Source organism: Ambystoma mexicanum, chromosome 14, assembly GCF_040938575.1.
Source record: "Ambystoma mexicanum isolate Mex_15411 chromosome 14, UKY_AmexF1_1, whole genome shotgun sequence".
NCBI classification, from domain to species: domain Eukaryota; kingdom Metazoa; phylum Chordata; class Amphibia; order Caudata; family Ambystomatidae; genus Ambystoma; species Ambystoma mexicanum.
The window spans coordinates 665,850,776-665,876,326 of record NC_090940.1 but is presented as its reverse complement, the minus strand read 5'-3'; positions in this window follow the sequence as shown (position 1 = coordinate 665,876,326).

Sequence of the window (25,551 nt, the reverse complement as noted above, 5' to 3'; positions counted from 1 at the left end):
CCTTGTGCAACTCGCCAGGGAAGGACTCTTGCAGAAAAACCGCAAGCCCACATGCACCTCGCCAGGGAAGGACTCTTGCAGAAAAACCACAAGGCCTCAAGCAACTCGCCAGGGAAGAACTCTTGCAGAAATACCACAAGCCCACATGCAACTCGCCAGGGAAGGACTCTTGCAGAAAAACCACAAGCCCACATGCAACTCGCCAGGGAAGGACTCTTGCAGAAAAACCACAGGCCCACATGCAACTCGCCAAGGGAAGGATTATTGCAGAAAAACCACAAGGCCTTGTGCAACTCGCCAGGGAAGGACTCTTGCAGAAAAACCACAAGGCCTTGTGCAACTCGCCAGGGAAGTTCTCTTGCAGAAAAACCACAAGGCCTCGTGCAACTCGCCAGGGAAGGACTCTTGCAGAAAAACCACAAGGCCTTGTGCAACTCGCCAGAGAAGGACTCTTGCAGAAAAACCACACACCCGCATGCAACTCGCCAGGGAAGGACTCTTGCATAAAAACCACAAGGCCTTGTGCAACTCGCCAGGGAAGGACCCTTGCAGAAAAACCACAAGGCCTTGTGCAACTCGCCAGGGAAGTTCTCTTGCAGAAAAACCACAAGCCCCCATGCAACTCGCCACGGAAGGACTCTTGCAGAAAAACCACAGGGCCTTGTGCAACTCGCCAGGGAAGGACTCTTGCAGAAAAACCACAAGGCCTCGTGCCACTCGCCAGGGATAGACTCTTGCAGAAAAACCACAAACCCGCATGCAACTCACCAGGGAAGGACTCTTGCAGAAAAACCACAAGGCCTCCTGCAACTCGCCAGGGAAGGACTCTTGCAGAAAAACCACAAGGCCTTGTGCAACTCGCCAGGGAAGTTCTCTTGATGAAAAACCACAAGCCCCCATGCAACTCGCCAAGGGAAGGACTTTTGCAGAAAAACCACAGACCCACATGCAACTCGCCAGGGAAGGACTCTTGCAGAAAAACCACAAGGCCTTGTGCAACTCGCCAGGGAAGGACTCTTGCAGAAAAACAACAAGGCGTCATGCAACTCGCCAAGGGAAGGACTCTTGCAGAAAAACAAGAAGGCCTCATGCAACTCACCAGGGAAGTTATCTTGCAGAAAAACCACAAGACCCCATGCAACTCTCCAGGGAAGGAGTCTTACAGAACAACAACAAGCCCCCATGCAACTCGCCAGGGAATGACTCTTGCAGAAAAACAACAAGCCCCCATGCAACTCGCCACGGAAGGACTCTTGCAGAAAAACCACAAGGCCTTGTGCAACTCGCCAGGGAAGGACCCTTGCAGAAAAACCACAAGGCCTTGTGCAACTCGCCAGGGAAGTTCTCTTGCAGAAAAACCACAAGCCCCCATGCAACTCACCAGGGAAGGACTCTTGCAGAAAAACCACAAGGCCTCGTGCAACTCGCCAGGGAAGGACTCTTGCAGAAAAACCACAAGGCCTTGTGCAACTCGCCAGGGAAGTTCTCTTGCAGAAAAACCACAAGACCCCATGCAACTCGCCAAGGGAAGGACTCTTGCAGAAACACCACAGACCCGCATGCAACTCGCCAGGGAAGGACTCTTGCAGAAAAACCACAAGGCCTCATGCAACTCTCCAGGGAAGGACTCTTGCAGAAAAACAACAAGCCCCCATGCAACTCACCAGGGAATGACTCTTGCAGAAAAACAACAAGCCCCCATGCAACTCACCACGGAAGGACTCTTGCAGAAAAACCACAAGGCCTTGTGCAACTCGCCAGGGAAGGACTCTTGCAGAAAAACCACAAGGCCTTGTGCCACTCGCCAGGGATAGACTCTTGCAGAAAAACCACAAACCCGCATGCAACTCGCCAGGGAAGTTCTCTTGATGAAAAACCACAAGCCCCCATGCAACTCGCCAAGGGAAGGACTTTTGCAGAAAAACCACAGACCCACATGCAACTCGCCAGGGAAGGACTCTTGCAGAAAAACCACAAGGCCTTGTGCAACTCGCCAGGGAAGGACTCTTGCAGAAAAACAACAAGGTGTCATGCAACTCGCCAAGGGAAGGACTCTTGCAGAAAAACAACATGGCCTCATGCAACTCACCAGGGAAGGACTCTTGCAGAAAAACAACAAGCCCCCATGCAACTCGCCAGGGAACGACTCTTGCAGAAAAACAACAAGCCCCCATTCAACTCGCCAGGGAAGGACTCTTGCAGAAAAACCACAAGGCCTCGTGCAACTCGCCAGGGAAGGACTCTTGCAGAAAAACCACACACCCGCATGCAACTCGCCAGGGAAGGACTCTTGCAGAAAAACAACAAGCCCCCATACAACTCGCCAGGAAAGGACTCTTGCAGAAAAACCACAAGGCCTTGTGCAACTCGCCAGGGAAGGACTCTTGCAGAAAAACCACACACCCGCATGCAACTCGCCAGGGAAGGACTCTTGCAGAAAAACCACAAGGCCTTGTGCCACTCGCCAGGGAAGGACTCTTGCAGAAAAACCACAAGGCCTTGTGCAACTCGCCAGGGAAGTTCTCTTGCAGAAAAACCACAAGCCCCCATGCAACTCACCAGGGAAGGACTCTTGAAGAAAAACCACAAGGCCTTGTGCAACTCGCCACGGAAGGACTCTTGCAGAAAAACAACAAGGCCTTGTGCAAATCGCCAGTGGAGTTCTCTTGCAGAAAAAACACAAGACCCCAGGCAACTCGCCAAAGAGAAGGACTCTTGCAGAAAAACCACATACCCGCATGCAACTCGCCAAGGAAGGACTCTTGCAGAAAAACCACAAGGCCTTGTGCAACTCTCCAGGGAAGGACTCTTGCAGAAAAACAACAAGCCCCCATGCAACTCGCCAGGGAAGGACTCTTTCAGAAAAACAACAAGCCCCCATGCAACTCGCCAGGGAAGGACTCTTGCAGAAAAACCACAAGGCCTTGTGCAACTCGCCAGGGAAGGACTCTTGCAGAAAAACCACAAGGCCTCGTGCAACTCGCCAGGGAAGGACTCTTGCAGAAAAACCACAGGCCACATGCAACTCGCCAGGGAAGGACTCCTGCAGAAAAACCACAAGGCCTCGTGCAACTCGCCAGGAAAGGACTCTTGCAGAAAAACCACAAGGCCAACATGCAACTCACCAAAGAAGTTCTCTTGCAGAAAAACCACAAGCCCCCATGCAACTCGCCAAGGGAAGGACTCTTGCAGAAAAACCACAGACCCGCATGCAACTTGCCAGGGAAGGACTCTTGCAGAAAAACCACAAGGCCTCGTGCAACTCGCCAGGGAAGGACTCTTGCAGAAAAACCACATACCCGCATGCAACTCGCCTGGGAAGGACTCTTGCAGAAAAACCACAAGGCCTCGTGCAACTCGCCAGGGAAGGACTCTTGCAGAAAAACCACAGGCCAACATGCAACTCGCCAAGGGAAGGACTCTTGCAGAAAAACCACAAGGCCTTTTGCAACTCGCCAGGGAAGGACTCTTGCAGAAAAACCACAAGCCCACATGCACCTCGCCAGGGAAGGAATCTTGCAGAAAAACCACAAGGCCTCAAGCAACTCGCCAGGGAAGGACTCTTGCAGAAAAACCACAAGCCCCCACACAACTCGCCAGGGAAGGACTCTTGCAGAAAAACCACAAGCCCCCACGCAACTCGCCAAGGGAAGGACTCTTGCAGAAAAACCACAGGCCCACATGCCACTCGCAAGGGAAGGACTCTTGCAGAAAAACCACAAGCCCCCACGCAACTCGCCAAGGGAAGGACTCTTGCAGAAAAACCACAAGTCCACATGCAACTCGCCAGGCAAGGACTCTTGCAGAAAAACCACAAGGCCTCAAGCAACTCGCCAGGGAAGGACTCTTGCAGAAAAACCACAAGCCCCCACACAACTCGCCAGGGAAGGACTCTTGCAGAAAAACCACAAGCCCCCACGCAACTCGCCAAGGGAAGGACTCTTGCAGAAAAACCACAGGCCCACATGCCACTCGCAAGGGAAGGACTCTTGCAGAAAAACCACAAGGCCTCGTGCAACTCGCCAGGGAAGGACTCTTGCAGAAAAACCACAAGGCCTCGTGCAACTCGCTAGGGAAGGACTCTTGCAGAAAAACCACAAGGCCTTGTGCAACTCACCAGGGAAGTTATCTTGCAGAAAAACCACAAGACCCCATGCAACTCTCCAGGGAAGGAGTCTTACAGAACAACAACAAGCCCCCATGCAACTCGCCAGGGAATGACTCTTGCAGAAAAACAACAAGCCCCCATGCAACTCGCCACGGAAGGACTCTTGCAGAAAAACCACAAGGCCTTGTGCAACTCGCCAGGGAAGGACCCTTGCAGAAAAACCACAAGGCCTTGTGCAACTCGCCAGGGAAGTTCTCTTGCAGAAAAACCACAAGCCCCCATGCAACTCACCAGGGAAGGACTCTTGCAGAAAAACCACAAGGCCTCGTGCAACTCGCCAGGGAAGGACTCTTGCAGAAAAACCACAAGGCCTTGTGCAACTCGCCAGGGAAGTTCTCTTGCAGAAAAACCACAAGACCCCATGCAACTCGCCAAGGGAAGGACTCTTGCAGAAACACCACAGACCCGCATGCAACTCGCCAGGGAAGGACTCTTGCAGAAAAACCACAAGGCCTCATGCAACTCTCCAGGGAAGGACTCTTGCAGAAAAACAACAAGCCCCCATGCAACTCACCAGGGAATGACTCTTGCAGAAAAACAACAAGCCCCCATGCAACTCGCCACGGAAGGACTCTTGCAGAAAAACCACAAGGCCTTGTGCAACTCGCCAGGGAAGGACTCTTGCAGAAAAACCACAAGGCCTCGTGCCACTCGCCAGGGATAGACTCTTGCAGAAAAACCACAAACCCGCATGCAACTCACCAGGGAAGGACTCTTGCAGAAAAACCACAAGGCCTCCTGCAACTCGCCAGGGAAGGACTCTTGCAGAAAAACCACAAGGCCTTGTGCAACTCGCCAGGGAAGTTCTCTTGATGAAAAACCACAAGCCCCCATGCAACTCGCCATGGGAAGGACTTTTGCAGAAAAATCACACACCCACATGCAACTCGCCAGGGAAGGACTCTTGCAGAAAAACCACAAGGCCTTGTGCAACTCGCCAGGGAAGGACTCTTGCAGAAAAACAACAAGGCGTCATGCAACTCGCCAAGGGAAGGACTCTTGCAGAAAAACAACAAGGCCTCATGCAACTCACCAGGGAAGGACTCTTGCAGAAAAACAACAAGCCCCCATGCAACTCGCCAGGGAAGGACTCTTGCAGAAAAACAACAAGCCCCCATTCAACTCGCCAGGGAAGGACTCTTGCAGAAAAACCACAAGGCCTCGTGCAACTCGCCAGGGAAGGACTCTTGCAGAAAAACCACACACCCGCATGCAACTCGCCAGGGAAGGACTCTTGCAGAAAAACAACAAGCCCCCATACAACTCGCCAGGAAAGGACTCTTGCAGAAAAACCACAAGGCCTCGTGCAACTCGCCAGGGAAGGACTCTTGCAGAAAAACCACACACCCGCATGCTACTCGCCAGGGAAGGACTCTTGCAGAAAAACCACAAGGCCTTGTGCCACTCGCCAGGGAAGGACTCTTGCAGAAAAACCACAAGGCCTTGTGCAACTCGCCAGGGAAGTTCTCTTGCAGAAAAACCACAAGCCCCCATGCAACTCACCAGGGAAGGACTCTTGAAGAAAAACCACAAGGCCTCGTGCAACTCGCCACGGAAGGACTCTTGCAGAAAAACCACAAGGCCTTGTGCAAATCGCCAGTGGAGTTCTCTTGCAGAAAAAACACAAGACCCCATGCAACTCGCCAAAGGGAAGGACTCTTGCAGAAAAACCACATACCCGCATGCAACTCGCCAAGGAAGGACTCTTGCAGAAAAACCACAAGGCCTTGTGCAACTTGCCAGGGAAGTTCTCTTGCAGAAAAACCACAAGCCCCCATGCAACTCACCAGGGAAGGACTCTTGCAGAAAAACCACAAGGCCTCGTGGAACTCGCCACGGAAGGACTCTTGCAGAAAAACCACAAGGCCTTGTGCAACTCGCCAGTGAAGTTCTCTTGCAGAAAAACCACAAGACCCCATGCAACTCACCAAGGGAAGGACTCTTGCAGAAAAACCACAGACCCGCATGCAACTCGCCAGGGAAGGACTCTTGCAGAAAAACCACAAGGCCTCGTGCAACTCTCCAGGGAAGGACTCTTGCAGAAAAACAACAAGCCCCCATGCAACTCGCCAGGGAAGGACTCTTTCAGAAAAACAACAAGCCCCCATGCAACTCGCCAGGGAAGGACTCTTGCAGAAAAACCACAAGGCCTTGTGCAACTCGCCAGGGAAGGACTCTTGCAGAAAAACCACAAGGCCTCGTGCAACTCGCCGGGGAAGGACTCTTGCAGAAAAACCACAGGCCACATGCAACTCGCCAGGGAAGGACTCCTGCAGAAAAACCACAAGGCCTCGTGCAACTCGCCAGGGATGGACTCTTGCAGAAAAACCACAAATACGCATGCAATTCAACAGGGAAGGACTCTTGCAGAAAAACCACAAGGCCTCCTGCAACTCGCCAGGGAAGGATTCTTGCAGAAAAACCACAAGGCCTTGCGCAACTCGCCAGGGAAGTTCTCTTGCAGAAAAACCACAAGCCCCCATGCAACTCGCCAAGGGAAGGACTCTTGCAGAAAAACCACAGACCCGCATGCAACTTGCCAGGGAAGGACTCTTGCAGAAAAACCACAAGGCCTCGTGCAACTCGCCAGGGAAGGACTCTTGCAGAAAAACCACAGGGCAACATGCAACTCGCCAAGGGAAGGACTCTTGCAGAAAAACCACAAGGCCTTTTGCAACTCGCCAGGGAAGGACTCTTGCAGAAAAACCACAAGGCCTCATGCAACTCGCCAGGGAAGAACTCTTGCAGAAAAACCACAAGCCCCCACACAACTCGCCAGGGAAGGACTCTTACAGAAAAACCACAAGCCCCCACGCAACTCGCCAAGGGAAGGACTCTTGCAGAAAAACCACAAGGCCTTGTGCAACTCGCCAGTGAAGTTCTCTTGCAGAAAAAACACAATACCCCATGCAACTCGCCAAGGGAAGGACTCTTGCAGAAAAACCACAAGTCCACATGCAACTCGCCAGGGAAGGACTCTTGCAGAAAAACCACAAGGCCTCATGCAACTCGCCAGGGAAGAACTCTTGCAGAAAAACCACAAGCCCCCACGCAACTCGCCAAGGGAAGGACTCTTGCAGAAAAACCACAGGCCCACATGCAACTCGCCAGGGAAGGACTCTTGCAGAAAAACCACAAGCCCCACGCAACTCGCCAAGGGAAGGACTCTTGCAGAAAATCCACAAGGCCTTGTGCAACTCGCCAGGGAAGGACTCTTGCAGAAAAACCACAAGCCCACATGCAACTCGCCAAGGGAAGGACTCTTGCAGAAAAACCACAAGGCCTTGTGCAACTCGCCAGGGAAGGACTCTGGCAGAAAAACCACAAGGCCTCGTGCAACTCACCAGGGAAGGACTCTTGCAGAAAAACCAAAAGGCCTTGTGCAACTCGCCAGGGAAGTTCTCTTGCAGAAAAACCACAAGCCCCCATGCAACTCGCCAAGGGAAGGACTCTTGCAGAAAAACCACAGACCCGCGTGCAACTCGCCAGGGAAGGACTCTTGCAGAAAAACCACAAGGCCTCGTGCAACTCGCCAGGGAAGGACTCTTGCAGAAAAACCGCAAGCCCACATGCACCTCGCCAGGGAAGGACTCTTGCAGAAAAACCACAAGGCCTCAAGCAACTCGCCAGGGAAGAACTCTTGCAGAAATACCACAAGCCCACATGCAACTCGCCAGGGAAGGACTCTTGCAGAAAAACCACAAGCCCACATGCAACTCGCCAGGGAAGGACTCTTGCAGAAAAACCACAGGCCCACATGCAACTCGCCAAGGGAAGGATTATTGCAGAAAAACCACAAGGCCTTGTGCAACTCGCCAGGGAAGGACTCTTGCAGAAAAACCACAAGGCCTTGTGCAACTCGCCAGGGAAGTTCTCTTGCAGAAAAACCACAAGGCCTCGTGCAACTCGCCAGGGAAGGACTCTTGCAGAAAAACCACAAGGCCTTGTGCAACTCGCCAGGGAAGTTCTCTTGATGAAAAACCACAAGCCCCCATGCAACTCGCCAAGGGAAGGACTTTTGCAGAAAAACCACAGACCCACATGCAACTCGCCAGGGAAGGACTCTTGCAGAAAAACCACAAGGCCTTGTGCAACTCGCCAGGGAAGGACTCTTGCAGAAAAACAACAAGGCGTCATGCAACTCGCCAAGGGAAGGACTCTTGCAGAAAAACAAGAAGGCCTCATGCAACTCACCAGGGAAGTTATCTTGCAGAAAAACCACAAGACCCCATGCAACTCTCCAGGGAAGGAGTCTTACAGAACAACAACAAGCCCCCATGCAACTCGCCAGGGAATGACTCTTGCAGAAAAACAACAAGCCCCCATGCAACTCGCCACGGAAGGACTCTTGCAGAAAAACCACAAGGCCTTGTGCAACTCGCCAGGGAAGGACCCTTGCAGAAAAACCACAAGGCCTTGTGCAACTCGCCAGGGAAGTTCTCTTGCAGAAAAACCACAAGCCCCCATGCAACTCACCAGGGAAGGACTCTTGCAGAAAAACCACAAGGCCTCGTGCAACTCGCCAGGGAAGGACTCTTGCAGAAAAACCACAAGGCCTTGTGCAACTCGCCAGGGAAGTTCTCTTGCAGAAAAACCACAAGACCCCATGCAACTCGCCAAGGGAAGGACTCTTGCAGAAACACCACAGACCCGCATGCAACTCGCCAGGGAAGGACTCTTGCAGAAAAACCACAAGGCCTCATGCAACTCTCCAGGGAAGGACTCTTGCAGAAAAACAACAAGCCCCCATGCAACTCACCAGGGAATGACTCTTGCAGAAAAACAACAAGCCCCCATGCAACTCGCCACGGAAGGACTCTTGCAGAAAAACCACAAGGCCTTGTGCAACTCGCCAGGGAAGGACTCTTGCAGAAAAACCACAAGGCCTTGTGCCACTCGCCAGGGATAGACTCTTGCAGAAAAACCACAAACCCGCATGCAACTCGCCAGGGAAGTTCTCTTGATGAAAAACCACAAGCCCCCATGCAACTCGCCAAGGGAAGGACTTTTGCAGAAAAACCACAGACCCACATGCAACTCGCCAGGGAAGGACTCTTGCAGAAAAACCACAAGGCCTTGTGCAACTCGCCAGGGAAGGACTCTTGCAGAAAAACAACAAGGTGTCATGCAACTCGCCAAGGGAAGGACTCTTGCAGAAAAACAACATGGCCTCATGCAACTCACCAGGGAAGGACTCTTGCAGAAAAACAACAAGCCCCCATGCAACTCGCCAGGGAACGACTCTTGCAGAAAAACAACAAGCCCCCATTCAACTCGCCAGGGAAGGACTCTTGCAGAAAAACCACAAGGCCTCGTGCAACTCGCCAGGGAAGGACTCTTGCAGAAAAACCACACACCCGCATGCAACTCGCCAGGGAAGGACTCTTGCAGAAAAACAACAAGCCCCCATACAACTCGCCAGGAAAGGACTCTTGCAGAAAAACCACAAGGCCTTGTGCAACTCGCCAGGGAAGGACTCTTGCAGAAAAACCACACACCCGCATGCAACTCGCCAGGGAAGGACTCTTGCAGAAAAACCACAAGGCCTTGTGCCACTCGCCAGGGAAGGACTCTTGCAGAAAAACCACAAGGCCTTGTGCAACTCGCCAGGGAAGTTCTCTTGCAGAAAAACCACAAGCCCCCATGCAACTCACCAGGGAAGGACTCTTGAAGAAAAACCACAAGGCCTTGTGCAACTCGCCACGGAAGGACTCTTGCAGAAAAACAACAAGGCCTTGTGCAAATCGCCAGTGGAGTTCTCTTGCAGAAAAAACACAAGACCCCAGGCAACTCGCCAAAGAGAAGGACTCTTGCAGAAAAACCACATACCCGCATGCAACTCGCCAAGGAAGGACTCTTGCAGAAAAACCACAAGGCCTTGTGCAACTCTCCAGGGAAGGACTCTTGCAGAAAAACAACAAGCCCCCATGCAACTCGCCAGGGAAGGACTCTTTCAGAAAAACAACAAGCCCCCATGCAACTCGCCAGGGAAGGACTCTTGCAGAAAAACCACAAGGCCTTGTGCAACTCGCCAGGGAAGGACTCTTGCAGAAAAACCACAAGGCCTCGTGCAACTCGCCAGGGAAGGACTCTTGCAGAAAAACCACAGGCCACATGCAACTCGCCAGGGAAGGACTCCTGCAGAAAAACCACAAGGCCTCGTGCAACTCGCCAGGAAAGGACTCTTGCAGAAAAACCACAAGGCCAACATGCAACTCACCAAAGAAGTTCTCTTGCAGAAAAACCACAAGCCCCCATGCAACTCGCCAAGGGAAGGACTCTTGCAGAAAAACCACAGACCCGCATGCAACTTGCCAGGGAAGGACTCTTGCAGAAAAACCACAAGGCCTCGTGCAACTCGCCAGGGAAGGACTCTTGCAGAAAAACCACATACCCGCATGCAACTCGCCTGGGAAGGACTCTTGCAGAAAAACCACAAGGCCTCGTGCAACTCGCCAGGGAAGGACTCTTGCAGAAAAACCACAGGCCAACATGCAACTCGCCAAGGGAAGGACTCTTGCAGAAAAACCACAAGGCCTTTTGCAACTCGCCAGGGAAGGACTCTTGCAGAAAAACCACAAGCCCACATGCACCTCGCCAGGGAAGGAATCTTGCAGAAAAACCACAAGGCCTCAAGCAACTCGCCAGGGAAGGACTCTTGCAGAAAAACCACAAGCCCCCACACAACTCGCCAGGGAAGGACTCTTGCAGAAAAACCACAAGCCCCCACGCAACTCGCCAAGGGAAGGACTCTTGCAGAAAAACCACAGGCCCACATGCCACTCGCAAGGGAAGGACTCTTGCAGAAAAACCACAAGCCCCCACGCAACTCGCCAAGGGAAGGACTCTTGCAGAAAAACCACAAGTCCACATGCAACTCGCCAGGCAAGGACTCTTGCAGAAAAACCACAAGGCCTCAAGCAACTCGCCAGGGAAGGACTCTTGCAGAAAAACCACAAGCCCCCACACAACTCGCCAGGGAAGGACTCTTGCAGAAAAACCACAAGCCCCCACGCAACTCGCCAAGGGAAGGACTCTTGCAGAAAAACCACAGGCCCACATGCCACTCGCAAGGGAAGGACTCTTGCAGAAAAACCACAAGGCCTCGTGCAACTCGCCAGGGAAGGACTCTTGCAGAAAAACCACAAGGCCTCGTGCAACTCGCTAGGGAAGGACTCTTGCAGAAAAACCACAAGGCCTTGTGCAACTCACCAGGGAAGTTATCTTGCAGAAAAACCACAAGACCCCATGCAACTCTCCAGGGAAGGAGTCTTACAGAACAACAACAAGCCCCCATGCAACTCGCCAGGGAATGACTCTTGCAGAAAAACAACAAGCCCCCATGCAACTCGCCACGGAAGGACTCTTGCAGAAAAACCACAAGGCCTTGTGCAACTCGCCAGGGAAGGACCCTTGCAGAAAAACCACAAGGCCTTGTGCAACTCGCCAGGGAAGTTCTCTTGCAGAAAAACCACAAGCCCCCATGCAACTCACCAGGGAAGGACTCTTGCAGAAAAACCACAAGGCCTCGTGCAACTCGCCAGGGAAGGACTCTTGCAGAAAAACCACAAGGCCTTGTGCAACTCGCCAGGGAAGTTCTCTTGCAGAAAAACCACAAGACCCCATGCAACTCGCCAAGGGAAGGACTCTTGCAGAAACACCACAGACCCGCATGCAACTCGCCAGGGAAGGACTCTTGCAGAAAAACCACAAGGCCTCATGCAACTCTCCAGGGAAGGACTCTTGCAGAAAAACAACAAGCCCCCATGCAACTCACCAGGGAATGACTCTTGCAGAAAAACAACAAGCCCCCATGCAACTCGCCACGGAAGGACTCTTGCAGAAAAACCACAAGGCCTTGTGCAACTCGCCAGGGAAGGACTCTTGCAGAAAAACCACAAGGCCTCGTGCCACTCGCCAGGGATAGACTCTTGCAGAAAAACCACAAACCCGCATGCAACTCACCAGGGAAGGACTCTTGCAGAAAAACCACAAGGCCTCCTGCAACTCGCCAGGGAAGGACTCTTGCAGAAAAACCACAAGGCCTTGTGCAACTCGCCAGGGAAGTTCTCTTGATGAAAAACCACAAGCCCCCATGCAACTCGCCAAGGGAAGGACTTTTGCAGAAAAATCACACACCCACATGCAACTCGCCAGGGAAGGACTCTTGCAGAAAAACCACAAGGCCTTGTGCAACTCGCCAGGGAAGGACTCTTGCAGAAAAACAACAAGGCGTCATGCAACTCGCCAAGGGAAGGACTCTTGCAGAAAAACAACAAGGCCTCATGCAACTCACCAGGGAAGGACTCTTGCAGAAAAACAACAAGCCCCCATGCAACTCGCCAGGGAAGGACTCTTGCAGAAAAACAACAAGCCCCCATTCAACTCGCCAGGGAAGGACTCTTGCAGAAAAACCACAAGGCCTCGTGCAACTCGCCAGGGAAGGACTCTTGCAGAAAAACCACACACCCGCATGCAACTCGCCAGGGAAGGACTCTTGCAGAAAAACAACAAGCCCCCATACAACTCGCCAGGAAAGGACTCTTGCAGAAAAACCACAAGGCCTCGTGCAACTCGCCAGGGAAGGACTCTTGCAGAAAAACCACACACCCGCATGCTACTCGCCAGGGAAGGACTCTTGCAGAAAAACCACAAGGCCTTGTGCCACTCGCCAGGGAAGGACTCTTGCAGAAAAACCACAAGGCCTTGTGCAACTCGCCAGGGAAGTTCTCTTGCAGAAAAACCACAAGCCCCCATGCAACTCACCAGGGAAGGACTCTTGAAGAAAAACCACAAGGCCTCGTGCAACTCGCCACGGAAGGACTCTTGCAGAAAAACCACAAGGCCTTGTGCAAATCGCCAGTGGAGTTCTCTTGCAGAAAAAACACAAGACCCCATGCAACTCGCCAAAGGGAAGGACTCTTGCAGAAAAACCACATACCCGCATGCAACTCGCCAAGGAAGGACTCTTGCAGAAAAACCACAAGGCCTTGTGCAACTTGCCAGGGAAGTTCTCTTGCAGAAAAACCACAAGCCCCCATGCAACTCACCAGGGAAGGACTCTTGCAGAAAAACCACAAGGCCTCGTGGAACTCGCCACGGAAGGACTCTTGCAGAAAAACCACAAGGCCTTGTGCAACTCGCCAGTGAAGTTCTCTTGCAGAAAAACCACAAGACCCCATGCAACTCACCAAGGGAAGGACTCTTGCAGAAAAACCACAGACCCGCATGCAACTCGCCAGGGAAGGACTCTTGCAGAAAAACCACAAGGCCTCGTGCAACTCTCCAGGGAAGGACTCTTGCAGAAAAACAACAAGCCCCCATGCAACTCGCCAGGGAAGGACTCTTTCAGAAAAACAACAAGCCCCCATGCAACTCGCCAGGGAAGGACTCTTGCAGAAAAACCACAAGGCCTTGTGCAACTCGCCAGGGAAGGACTCTTGCAGAAAAACCACAAGGCCTCGTGCAACTCGCCGGGGAAGGACTCTTGCAGAAAAACCACAGGCCACATGCAACTCGCCAGGGAAGGACTCCTGCAGAAAAACCACAAGGCCTCGTGCAACTCGCCAGGGATGGACTCTTGCAGAAAAACCACAAATACGCATGCAATTCAACAGGGAAGGACTCTTGCAGAAAAACCACAAGGCCTCCTGCAACTCGCCAGGGAAGGATTCTTGCAGAAAAACCACAAGGCCTTGCGCAACTCGCCAGGGAAGTTCTCTTGCAGAAAAACCACAAGCCCCCATGCAACTCGCCAAGGGAAGGACTCTTGCAGAAAAACCACAGACCCGCATGCAACTTGCCAGGGAAGGACTCTTGCAGAAAAACCACAAGGCCTCGTGCAACTCGCCAGGGAAGGACTCTTGCAGAAAAACCACAGGGCAACATGCAACTCGCCAAGGGAAGGACTCTTGCAGAAAAACCACAAGGCCTTTTGCAACTCGCCAGGGAAGGACTCTTGCAGAAAAACCACAAGGCCTCATGCAACTCGCCAGGGAAGAACTCTTGCAGAAAAACCACAAGCCCCCACACAACTCGCCAGGGAAGGACTCTTACAGAAAAACCACAAGCCCCCACGCAACTCGCCAAGGGAAGGACTCTTGCAGAAAAACCACAAGGCCTTGTGCAACTCGCCAGTGAAGTTCTCTTGCAGAAAAAACACAATACCCCATGCAACTCGCCAAGGGAAGGACTCTTGCAGAAAAACCACAAGTCCACATGCAACTCGCCAGGGAAGGACTCTTGCAGAAAAACCACAAGGCCTCATGCAACTCGCCAGGGAAGAACTCTTGCAGAAAAACCACAAGCCCCCACGCAACTCGCCAAGGGAAGGACTCTTGCAGAAAAACCACAGGCCCACATGCAACTCGCCAGGGAAGGACTCTTGCAGAAAAACCACAAGCCCCACGCAACTCGCCAAGGGAAGGACTCTTGCAGAAAATCCACAAGGCCTTGTGCAACTCGCCAGGGAAGGACTCTTGCAGAAAAACCACAAGCCCACATGCAACTCGCCAAGGGAAGGACTCTTGCAGAAAAACCACAAGGCCTTGTGCAACTCGCCAGGGAAGGACTCTGGCAGAAAAACCACAAGGCCTCGTGCAACTCACCAGGGAAGGACTCTTGCAGAAAAACCAAAAGGCCTTGTGCAACTCGCCAGGGAAGTTCTCTTGCAGAAAAACCACAAGCCCCCATGCAACTCGCCAAGGGAAGGACTCTTGCAGAAAAACCACAGACCCGCGTGCAACTCGCCAGGGAAGGACTCTTGCAGAAAAACCACAAGGCCTCGTGCAACTCGCCAGGGAAGGACTCTTGCAGAAAAACCGCAAGCCCACATGCACCTCGCCAGGGAAGGACTCTTGCAGAAAAACCACAAGGCCTCAAGCAACTCGCCAGGGAAGAACTCTTGCAGAAATACCACAAGCCCACATGCAACTCGCCAGGGAAGGACTCTTGCAGAAAAACCACAAGCCCACATGCAACTCGCCAGGGAAGGACTCTTGCAGAAAAACCACAGGCCCACATGCAACTCGCCAAGGGAAGGATTATTGCAGAAAAACCACAAGGCCTTGTGCAACTCGCCAGGGAAGGACTCTTGCAGAAAAACCACAAGGCCTTGTGCAACTCGCCAGGGAAGTTCTCTTGCAGAAAAACCACAAGGCCTCGTGCAACTCGCCAGGGAAGGACTCTTGCAGAAAAACCACACACCCGCATGCAACTCGCCAGGGAAGGACTCTTGCAGAAAAACCACAAGGCCTTGTGCAACTCGCCAGGGAAGGACTCTTGCAGAAAAACCACAGGCCACATGCAACTCGCCAGGGAAGGACTCTTGCAGAAAAACCACAAAGCCTTGTGCAACTCGCCAGGGAAGGACTCTTGCAGAAAAACCACAAACCCGCATGGAACTCACCAGGGAAGGACTCTTGCAGGAAAACCAAAAGGCCTTGTGCAACTCGCCAAGGAAGGACTCTTGCAGAAAAACCACAAGGCCTTGTGCAACTCGCCAGGGAAGTTCTCTTGCAGAAAAACCACAAGCCCCCATGCAACTCACCAGGGAAGGACTCTTGCAGAAAAACCACAAGGCCTCGTGCAACTCGCCAGGGAAGGACTCTTGCAGAAAAACCACAAGGCCTTGTGCAACTAGCCAGGGAAGTTTTCTTGCAGAAAAACCACAAGACCCCATGCAACTCACCAAGGGAAAGACTCTTGCAGAAAAACCACAGACCCGCATGCAACTCGCCAGGGAAGGACTCTTGCAGAAAAACCACAAGGCCTCGTGCAACTCTCCAGGGAAGGACTCTTGCAGAAAAACAACAAGCCCCCATGCAACTCGCCAGGGAAGGACTCTTGCAGAAAAACAACAAGCCCCCATGCAACTCGCCACGGAAGGACTCTTACAGAAAAACCTCAAGGCCTTGTGCAACTCGCCAGGGAAGTTCTCTTGCAGAAAAACCACAAGCCCCCATGCAACTCACCAGGGAAGGACTCTTGCAGAAAAACCACAAGGCCTCGTGCAACTCGCTAGGGAAGGACTCTTGCAGAAAAACCACAAGGCCTTGTGCAACTCGCCAGGGAAGTTATCTTGCAGGAAAACCACAAGACCCCATGCAACTCTCCAAGGAAGGAGTCTTACAGAACAACAACAAGCCCCCATGCAACTCGCCAGGGAATGACTCTTGCAGAAAAACAACAAGCCCCCATGCAACTCACCACGGAAGGACTCTTGCAGAAAAACCACAAGGCCTTGTGCAACTCGCCAGGGAAGGACCCTTGCAGAAAAACCACAAGGCCTTGTGCAACTCGCCAGGGAAGTTCTCTTGCAGAAAAACCACAAGCCCCCATGCAACTCACCAGGGAAGGACTCTTGCAGAAAAACCACAAGGCCTCGTGCAACTCGCCAGGGAAGGACTCTTGCAGAAAAACCACAAGGCCTTGTGCAACTCGCCAGGGAAGTTCTCTTGCAGAAAAACCACAAGACCCCATGCAACTCGCCAAGGGAAGGACTCTTGCAGAAACACCACAGACCCGCATGCAACTCGCCAGGGAAGGACTCTTGCAGAAAAACCACAAGGCCTCGTGCAACTCTCCAGGGAAGGACTCTTGCAGAAAAACAACAAGCCCCCATGCAACTCGCCAGGGAATGACTCTTGCAGAAAACCAACAAGCCCCCATGCAACTCGCCACGGAAGGACTCTTGCAGAAAAGCCACAAGGCCTTGTGCAACTCGCCAGGGAAGGACTCTTGCAGAAAAACCACAAGGCCTCGTGCCACTCGCCAGGGATAGACTCTTGCAGAAAAACCACAAACCCGCATGCAACTCACCAGGGAAGGACTCCTGCAGAAAAACCACAAGGCCTCGTGCAACTCGCCAGGGATGGACTCTTGCAGAAAAACCACAAACCCGCATGCAATTCACCAGGGAAGGACTCTTGCAGAAAAACCACAAGGCCTCCTGCAACTCGCCAGGGAAGGACTCTTGCAGAAAAACCACAAGGCCTTGTGCAACTCGCCAGGGAAGTTCTCTTGCAGAAAAACCACAAGCCCCCATGCAACTCGCCAAGGGAAGGACTCTTGCAGAAAAACCACAGACCCGCATGCAACTTGCCAGGGAAGGACTCTTGCAGAAAAACCACAAGGCCTTGTGCAACTCGCCAGGGAAGGACTCTTGCAGAAAAACCACAGGCCAACATGCAACGCGCCAAGGAAAGGACTCTTGCAGAAAAACCACAAGGCCTTTTGCAACTCGCCAGGGAAGGACTCTTGCAGAAAAACCACAAGGCCTCACGCAACTCGCCAGGGAAGAAGTCTTGCAGAAAAACCACAAGCCCCCACACAACTCGCCAGGGAAGGACTCTTGCAGAAAAACCACAAGACCCCACGCAACTCGCCAAGGGAAGGACTCTTGCAGAAAAACAACAAGGCCTTGTGCAACTCGCCAGGGAAGGACTCTGGCAGAAAAACCACAAGGCCTCGTGCAACTCACCAGGGAAGGACTCTTGCAGAAAAACCAAAAGGCCTTGTGCAACTCGCCAGGGAAGTTCTCTTGCAGAAAAACCACAAGCCCCCATGCAACTCGCCAAGGGAAGGACTCTTGCAGAAAAACCACAGACCCGCGTGCAACTCGCCAGGGAAGGACTCTTGCAGAAAAACCACAAGGCCTCGTGCAACTCGCCAGGGAAGGACTCTTGCAGAAAAACCACAGGCCAACATGCAACTCGCCAAGGGAAGGACTCTTGCAGAAAAACCACAAGGCCTTTTGCAACTCGCCAGGGAAGGACTCTTGCAGAAAAACCACAAGCCCACATGCACCTCGCCAGGGAAGGAATCTTGCAGAAAAACCACAAGGCCTCAAGCAACTCGCCAGGGAAGGACTCTTGCAGAAAAACCACAAGCCCCCACACAACTCGCCAGGGAAGGACTCTTGCAGAAAAACCACAAGCCCCCACGCAACTCGCCAAGGGAAGGACTCTTGCAGAAAAACCACAGGCCCACATGCCACTCGCAAGGGAAGGACTCTTGCAGAAAAACCACAAGCCCCCACGCAACTCGCCAAGGGAAGGACTCTTGCAGAAAAACCACAAGTCCACATGCAACTCGCCAGGCAAGGACTCTTGCAGAAAAACCACAAGGCCTCAAGCAACTCTCCAGGGAAGGACTCTTGCAGAAAAACCACAAGCCCCCACACAACTCGCCAGGGAAGGACTCTTGCAGAAAAACCACAAGCCCCCACGCAACTCGCCAAGGGAAGGACTCTTGCAGAAAAACCACAGGCCCACATGCCACTCGCAAGGGAAGGACTCTTGCAGAAAAACCACAAGCCCCCACGCAACTCGCCAAGGGAAGGACTCTTGCAGAAAAACCACAAGTCCACATGCAACTCGCCAGGCAAGGACTCTTGCAGAAAAACCACAAGGCCTCGTGCAACTCGCCAGGGAAGGACTCTTGCAGAAAAACCACAAGGCCTCGTGCAACTCGCTAGGGAAGGACTCTTGCAGAAAAACCACAAGGCCTTGTGCAACTCACCAGGGAAGTTATCTTGCAGAAAAACCACAAGACCCCATGCAACTCTCCAGGGAAGGAGTCTTACAGAACAACAACAAGCCCCCATGCAACTCGCCAGGGAATGACTCTTGCAGAAAAACAACAAGCCCCCATGCAACTCGCCACGGAAGGACTCTTGCAGAAAAACCACAAGGCCTTGTGCAACTCGCCAGGGAAGGACCCTTGCAGAAAAACCACAAGGCCTTGTGCAACTCGCCAGGGAAGTTCTCTTGCAGAAAAACCACAAGCCCCCATGCAACTCACCAGGGAAGGACTCTTGCAGAAAAACCACAAGGCCTCGTGCAACTCGCCAGGGAAGGACTCTTGCAGAAAAACCACAAGGCCTTGTGCAACTCGCCAGGGAAGTTCTCTTGCAGAAAAACCACAAGACCCCATGCAACTCGCCAAGGGAAGGACTCTTGCAGAAACACCACAGACCCGCATGCAACTCGCCAGGGAAGGACTCTTGCAGAAAAACCACAAGGCCTCATGCAACTCTCCAGGGAAGGACTCTTGCAGAAAAACAACAAGCCCCCATGCAACTCACCAGGGAATGACTCTTGCAGAAAAACAACAAGCCCCCATGCAACTCGCCACGGAAGGACTCTTGCAGAAAAACCACAAGGCCTTGTGCAACTCGCCAGAGAAGGACTCTTGCAGAAAAACCACAAGGCCTCGTGCCACTCGCCAGGGATAGACTCTTGCAGAAAAACCACAAACCCGCATGCAACTCACCAGAGAAGGACTCTTGCAGAAAAACCACAAGGCCTCCTGCAACTCGCCAGGGAAGGACTCTTGCAGAAAAACCACAAGGCCTTGTGCAACTCGCCAGGGAAGTTCTCTTGATGAAAAACCACAAGCCCCCATGCAACTCGCCAAGGGAAGGACTTTTGCAGAAAAACCACAGACCCACATGCAACTCGCCAGGGAAGGACTCTTGCAGAAAAACCACAAGGCCTTGTGCAACTCGCCAGGGAAGGACTCTTTCAGAAAAACAACAAGGCGTCATGCAACTCGCCAAGGGAAGGACTCTTGCAGAAAAACAACAAGGCCTCATGCAACTCACCAGGGAAGGACTCTTGCAGAAAAACAACAAGCCCCCATGCAACTCGCCAGGGAAGGACTCTTGCAGAAAAACAACAAGCCCCCATTCAACTCGCCAGGGAAGGACTCTTGCAGAAAAACCACAAGGCCTCGTGCAACTCGCCAGGGAAGGACTCTTGCAGAAAAACCACACACCCGCATGCAACTCGCCAGGGAAGGACTCTTGCAGAAAAACAACAAGCCCCCATACAACTCGCCAGGAAAGGACTCTTGCAGAAAAACCACAAGGCCTCGTGCAACTCGCCAGGGAAGGACTCTTGCAGAAAAACCACAAGGCCTTGTGCAACTCGCCAGGGAAGTTATCTTGCAGGAAAACCACAAGACCCCATGCAACTCTCCAAGGAAGGAGTCTTACAGAACAACAACAAGCCCCCATGCAACTCGCCAGGGAATGACTCTTGCAGAAAAACAACAAGCCCCCATGCAACTCGCCACGGAAGGACTCTTGCAGAAAAACCACAAGGCCTTGTGCAACTCGCCAGGGAAGGACCCTTGCAGAAAAACCACAAGGCCTTGTGCAACTCGCCAGGGAAGTTCTCTTGCAGAAAAACCACAAGCCCCCATGCAACTCACCAGGGAAGGACTCTTGCAGAAAAACCACAAGGCCTCGTGCAACTCGCCAGGGAAGGACTCTTGCAGAAAAACCACAAGGCCTTGTGCCACTCGCCAGGGAAGGACTCTTGCAGAAAAACCACAAGGCCTTGTGCAACTCGCCAGGGAAGTTCTCTTGCAGAAAAACCACAAGCCCCCATGCAACTCACCAGGGAAGGACTCTTGAAGAAAAACCACAAGGCCTTGTGCAACTCGCCACGGAAGGACTCTTGCAGAAAAACAACAAGGCCTTGTGCAAATCGCCAGTGGAGTTCTCTTGCAGAAAAAACACAAGACCCCAGGCAACTCGCCAAAGAGAAGGACTCTTGCAGAAAAACCACATACCCGCATGCAACTCGCCAAGGAAGGACTCTTGCAGAAAAACCACAAGGCCTTGTGCAACTCTCCAGGGAAGGACTCTTGCAGAAAAACAACAAGCCCCCATGCAACTCGCCAGGGAAGGACTCTTTCAGAAAAACAACAAGCCCCCATGCAACTCGCCAGGGAAGGACTCTTGCAGAAAAACCACAAGGCCTTGTGCAACTCGCCAGGGAAGGACTCTTGCAGAAAAACCACAAGGCCTCGTGCAACTCGCCAGGGAAGGACTCTTGCAGAAAAACCACAGGCCACATGCAACTCGCCAGGGAAGGACTCCTGCAGAAAAACCACAAGGCCTCGTGCAACTCGCCAGGAAAGGACTCTTGCAGAAAAACCACAAGGCCAACATGCAACTCACCAAAGAAGTTCTCTTGCAGAAAAACCACAAGCCCCCATGCAACTCGCCAAGGGAAGGACTCTTGCAGAAAAACCACAGACCCGCATGCAACTTGCCAGGGAAGGACTCTTGCAGAAAAACCACAAGGCCTCGTGCAACTCGCCAGGGAAGGACTCTTGCAGAAAAACCACATACCCGCATGCAACTCGCCTGGGAAGGACTCTTGCAGAAAAACCACAAGGCCTCGTGCAACTCGCCAGGGAAGGACTCTTGCAGAAAAACCACAGGCCAACATGCAACTCGCCAAGGGAAGGACTCTTGCAGAAAAACCACAAGGCCTTTTGCAACTCGCCAGGGAAGGACTCTTGCAGAAAAACCACAAGCCCACATGCACCTCGCCAGGGAAGGAATCTTGCAGAAAAACCACAAGGCCTCAAGCAACTCGCCAGGGAAGGACTCTTGCAGAAAAACCACAAGCCCCCACACAACTCGCCAGGGAAGGACTCTTGCAGAAAAACCACAAGCCCCCACGCAACTCGCCAAGGGAAGGACTCTTGCAGAAAAACCACAGGCCCACATGCCACTCGCAAGGGAAGGACTCTTGCAGAAAAACCACAAGCCCCCACGCAACTCGCCAAGGGAAGGACTCTTGCAGAAAAACCACAAGTCCACATGCAACTCGCCAGGCAAGGACTCTTGCAGAAAAACCACAAGGCCTCAAGCAACTCGCCAGGGAAGGACTCTTGCAGAAAAACCACAAGCCCCCACACAACTCGCCAGGGAAGGACTCTTGCAGAAAAACCACAAGCCCCCACGCAACTCGCCAAGGGAAGGACTCTTGCAGAAAAACCACAGGCCCACATGCCACTCGCAAGGGAAGGACTCTTGCAGAAAAACCACAAGCCCCCACGCAACTCGCCAAGGGAAGGACTCTTGCAGAAAAACCACAAGTCCACATGCAACTCGCCAGGCAAGGACTCTTGCAGAAAAACCACAAGGCCTCGTGCAACTCGCCAGGGAAGGACTCTTGCAGAAAAACCACAAGGCCTCGTGCAACTCGCTAGGGAAGGACTCTTGCAGAAAAACCACAAGGCCTTGTGCAACTCACCAGGGAAGTTATCTTGCAGAAAAACCACAAGACCCCATGCAACTCTCCAGGGAAGGAGTCTTACAGAACAACAACAAGCCCCCATGCAACTCGCCAGGGAATGACTCTTGCAGAAAAACAACAAGCCCCCATGCAACTCGCCACGGAAGGACTCTTGCAGAAAAACCACAAGGCCTTGTGCAACTCGCCAGGGAAGGACCCTTGCAGAAAAACCACAAGGCCTTGTGCAACTCGCCAGGGAAGTTCTCTTGCAGAAAAACCACAAGCCCCCATGCAACTCACCAGGGAAGGACTCTTGCAGAAAAACCACAAGGCCTCGTGCAACTCGCCAGGGAAGGACTCTTGCAGAAAAACCACAAGGCCTTGTGCAACTCGCCAGGGAAGTTCTCTTGCAGAAAAACCACAAGACCCCATGCAACTCACCAAGGGAAGGACTCTTGCAGAAACACCACAGACCCGCATGCAACTCGCCAGGGAAGGACTCTTGCAGAAAAACCACAAGGCCTCATGCAACTCTCCAGGGAAGGACTCTTGCAGAAAAACAACAAGCCCCCATGCAACTCACCAGGGAATGACTCTTGCAGAAAAACAACAAGCCCCCATGCAACTCGCCACGGAAGGACTCTTGCAGAAAAACCACAAGGCCTTGTGCAACTCGCCAGGGAAGGACTCTGGCAGAAAAACCACAAGGCCTCGTGCCACTCGCCAGGGATAGACTCTTGCAGAAAAACCACAAACCCGCATGCAACTCACCAGGGAAGGACTCTTGCAGAAAAACCACAAGGCCTCCTGCAACTCGCCAGGGAAGGACTCTTGCAGAAAAACCACAAGGCCTTGTGCAACTCGCCAGGGAAGTTCTCTTGATGAAAAACCACAAGCCCCCATGCAACTCGCCAAGGGAAGGACTTTTGCAGAAAAATCACACACCCACATGCAACTCGCCAGGGAAGGACTCTTGCAGAAAAACCACAAGGCCTTGTGCAACTCGCCAGGGAAGGACTCTTGCAGAAAAACAACAAGGCGTCATGCAACTCGCCAAGGGAAGGACTCTTGCAGAAAAACAACAAGGCCTCATGCAACTCACCAGGGAAGGACTCTTGCAGAAAAACAACAAGCCCCCATGCAACTCGCCAGGGAAGGACTCTTGCAGAAAAACAACAAGCCCCCATTCAACTCGCCAGGGAAGGACTCTTGCAGAAAAACCACAAGGCCTCGTGCAACTCGCCAGGGAAGGACTCTTGCAGAAAAACCACACACCCGCATGCAACTCGCCAGGGAAGGACTCTTGCAGAAAAACAACAAGCCCCCATACAACTCGCCAGGAAAGGACTCTTGCAGAAAAACCACAAGGCCTCGTGCAACTCGCCAGGGAAGGACTCTTGCAGAAAAACCACACACCCGCATGCTACTCGCCAGGGAAGGACTCTTGCAGAAAAACCACAAGGCCTTGTGCCACTCGCCAGGGAAGGACTCTTGCAGAAAAACCACAAGGCCTTGTGCAACTCGCCAGGGAAGTTCTCTTGCAGAAAAACCACAAGCCCCCATGCAACTCACCAGGGAAGGACTCTTGAAGAAAAACCACAAGGCCTCGTGCAACTCGCCACGGAAGGACTCTTGCAGAAAAACCACAAGGCCTTGTGCAAATCGCCAGTGGAGTTCTCTTGCAGAAAAAACACAAGACCCCATGCAACTCGCCAAAGGGAAGGACTCTTGCAGAAAAACCACATACCCGCATGCAACTCGCCAAGGAAGGACTCTTGCAGAAAAACCACAAGGCCTTGTGCAACTTGCCAGGGAAGTTCTCTTGCAGAAAAACCACAAGCCCCCATGCAACTCACCAGGGAAGGACTCTTGCAGAAAAACCACAAGGCCTCGTGGAACTCGCCACGGAAGGACTCTTGCAGAAAAACCACAAGGCCTTGTGCAACTCGCCAGTGAAGTTCTCTTGCAGAAAAACCACAAGACCCCATGCAACTCACCAAGGGAAGGACTCTTGCAGAAAAACCACAGACCCGCATGCAACTCGCCAGGGAAGGACTCTTGCAGAAAAACCACAAGGCCTCGTGCAACTCTCCAGGGAAGGACTCTTGCAGAAAAACAACAAGCCCCCATGCAACTCGCCAGGGAAGGACTCTTTCAGAAAAACAACAAGCCCCCATGCAACTCGCCAGGGAAGGACTCTTGCAGAAAAACCACAAGGCCTTGTGCAACTCGCCAGGGAAGGACTCTTGCAGAAAAACCACAAGGCCTCGTGCAACTCGCCGGGGAAGGACTCTTGCAGAAAAACCACAGGCCACATGCAACTCGCCAGGGAAGGACTCCTGCAGAAAAACCACAAGGCCTCGTGCAACTCGCCAGGGATGGACTCTTGCAGAAAAACCACAAATACGCATGCAATTCAACAGGGAAGGACTCTTGCAGAAAAACCACAAGGCCTCCTGCAACTCGCCAGGGAAGGATTCTTGCAGAAAAACCACAAGGCCTTGCGCAACTCGCCAGGGAAGTTCTCTTGCAGAAAAACCACAAGCCCCCATGCAACTCGCCAAGGGAAGGACTCTTGCAGAAAAACCACAGACCCGCATGCAACTTGCCAGGGAAGGACTCTTGCAGAAAAACCACAAGGCCTCGTGCAACTCGCCAGGGAAGGACTCTTGCAGAAAAACCACAGGGCAACATGCAACTCGCCAAGGGAAGGACTCTTGCAGAAAAACCACAAGGCCTTTTGCAACTCGCCAGGGAAGGACTCTTGCAGAAAAACCACAAGGCCTCATGCAACTCGCCAGGGAAGAACTCTTGCAGAAAAACCACAAGCCCCCACACAACTCGCCAGGGAAGGACTCTTACAGAAAAACCACAAGCCCCCACGCAACTCGCCAAGGGAAGGACTCTTGCAGAAAAACCACAAGGCCTTGTGCAACTCGCCAGTGAAGTTCTCTTGCAGAAAAAACACAATACCCCATGCAACTCGCCAAGGGAAGGACTCTTGCAGAAAAACCACAAGTCCACATGCAACTCGCCAGGGAAGGACTCTTGCAGAAAAACCACAAGGCCTCATGCAACTCGCCAGGGAAGAACTCTTGCAGAAAAACCACAAGCCCCCACGCAACTCGCCAAGGGAAGGACTCTTGCAGAAAAACCACAGGCCCACATGCAACTCGCCAGGGAAGGACTCTTGCAGAAAAACCACAAGCCCCACGCAACTCGCCAAGGGAAGGACTCTTGCAGAAAATCCACAAGGCCTTGTGCAACTCGCCAGGGAAGGACTCTTGCAGAAAAACCACAAGCCCACATGCAACTCGCCAAGGGAAGGACTCTTGCAGAAAAACC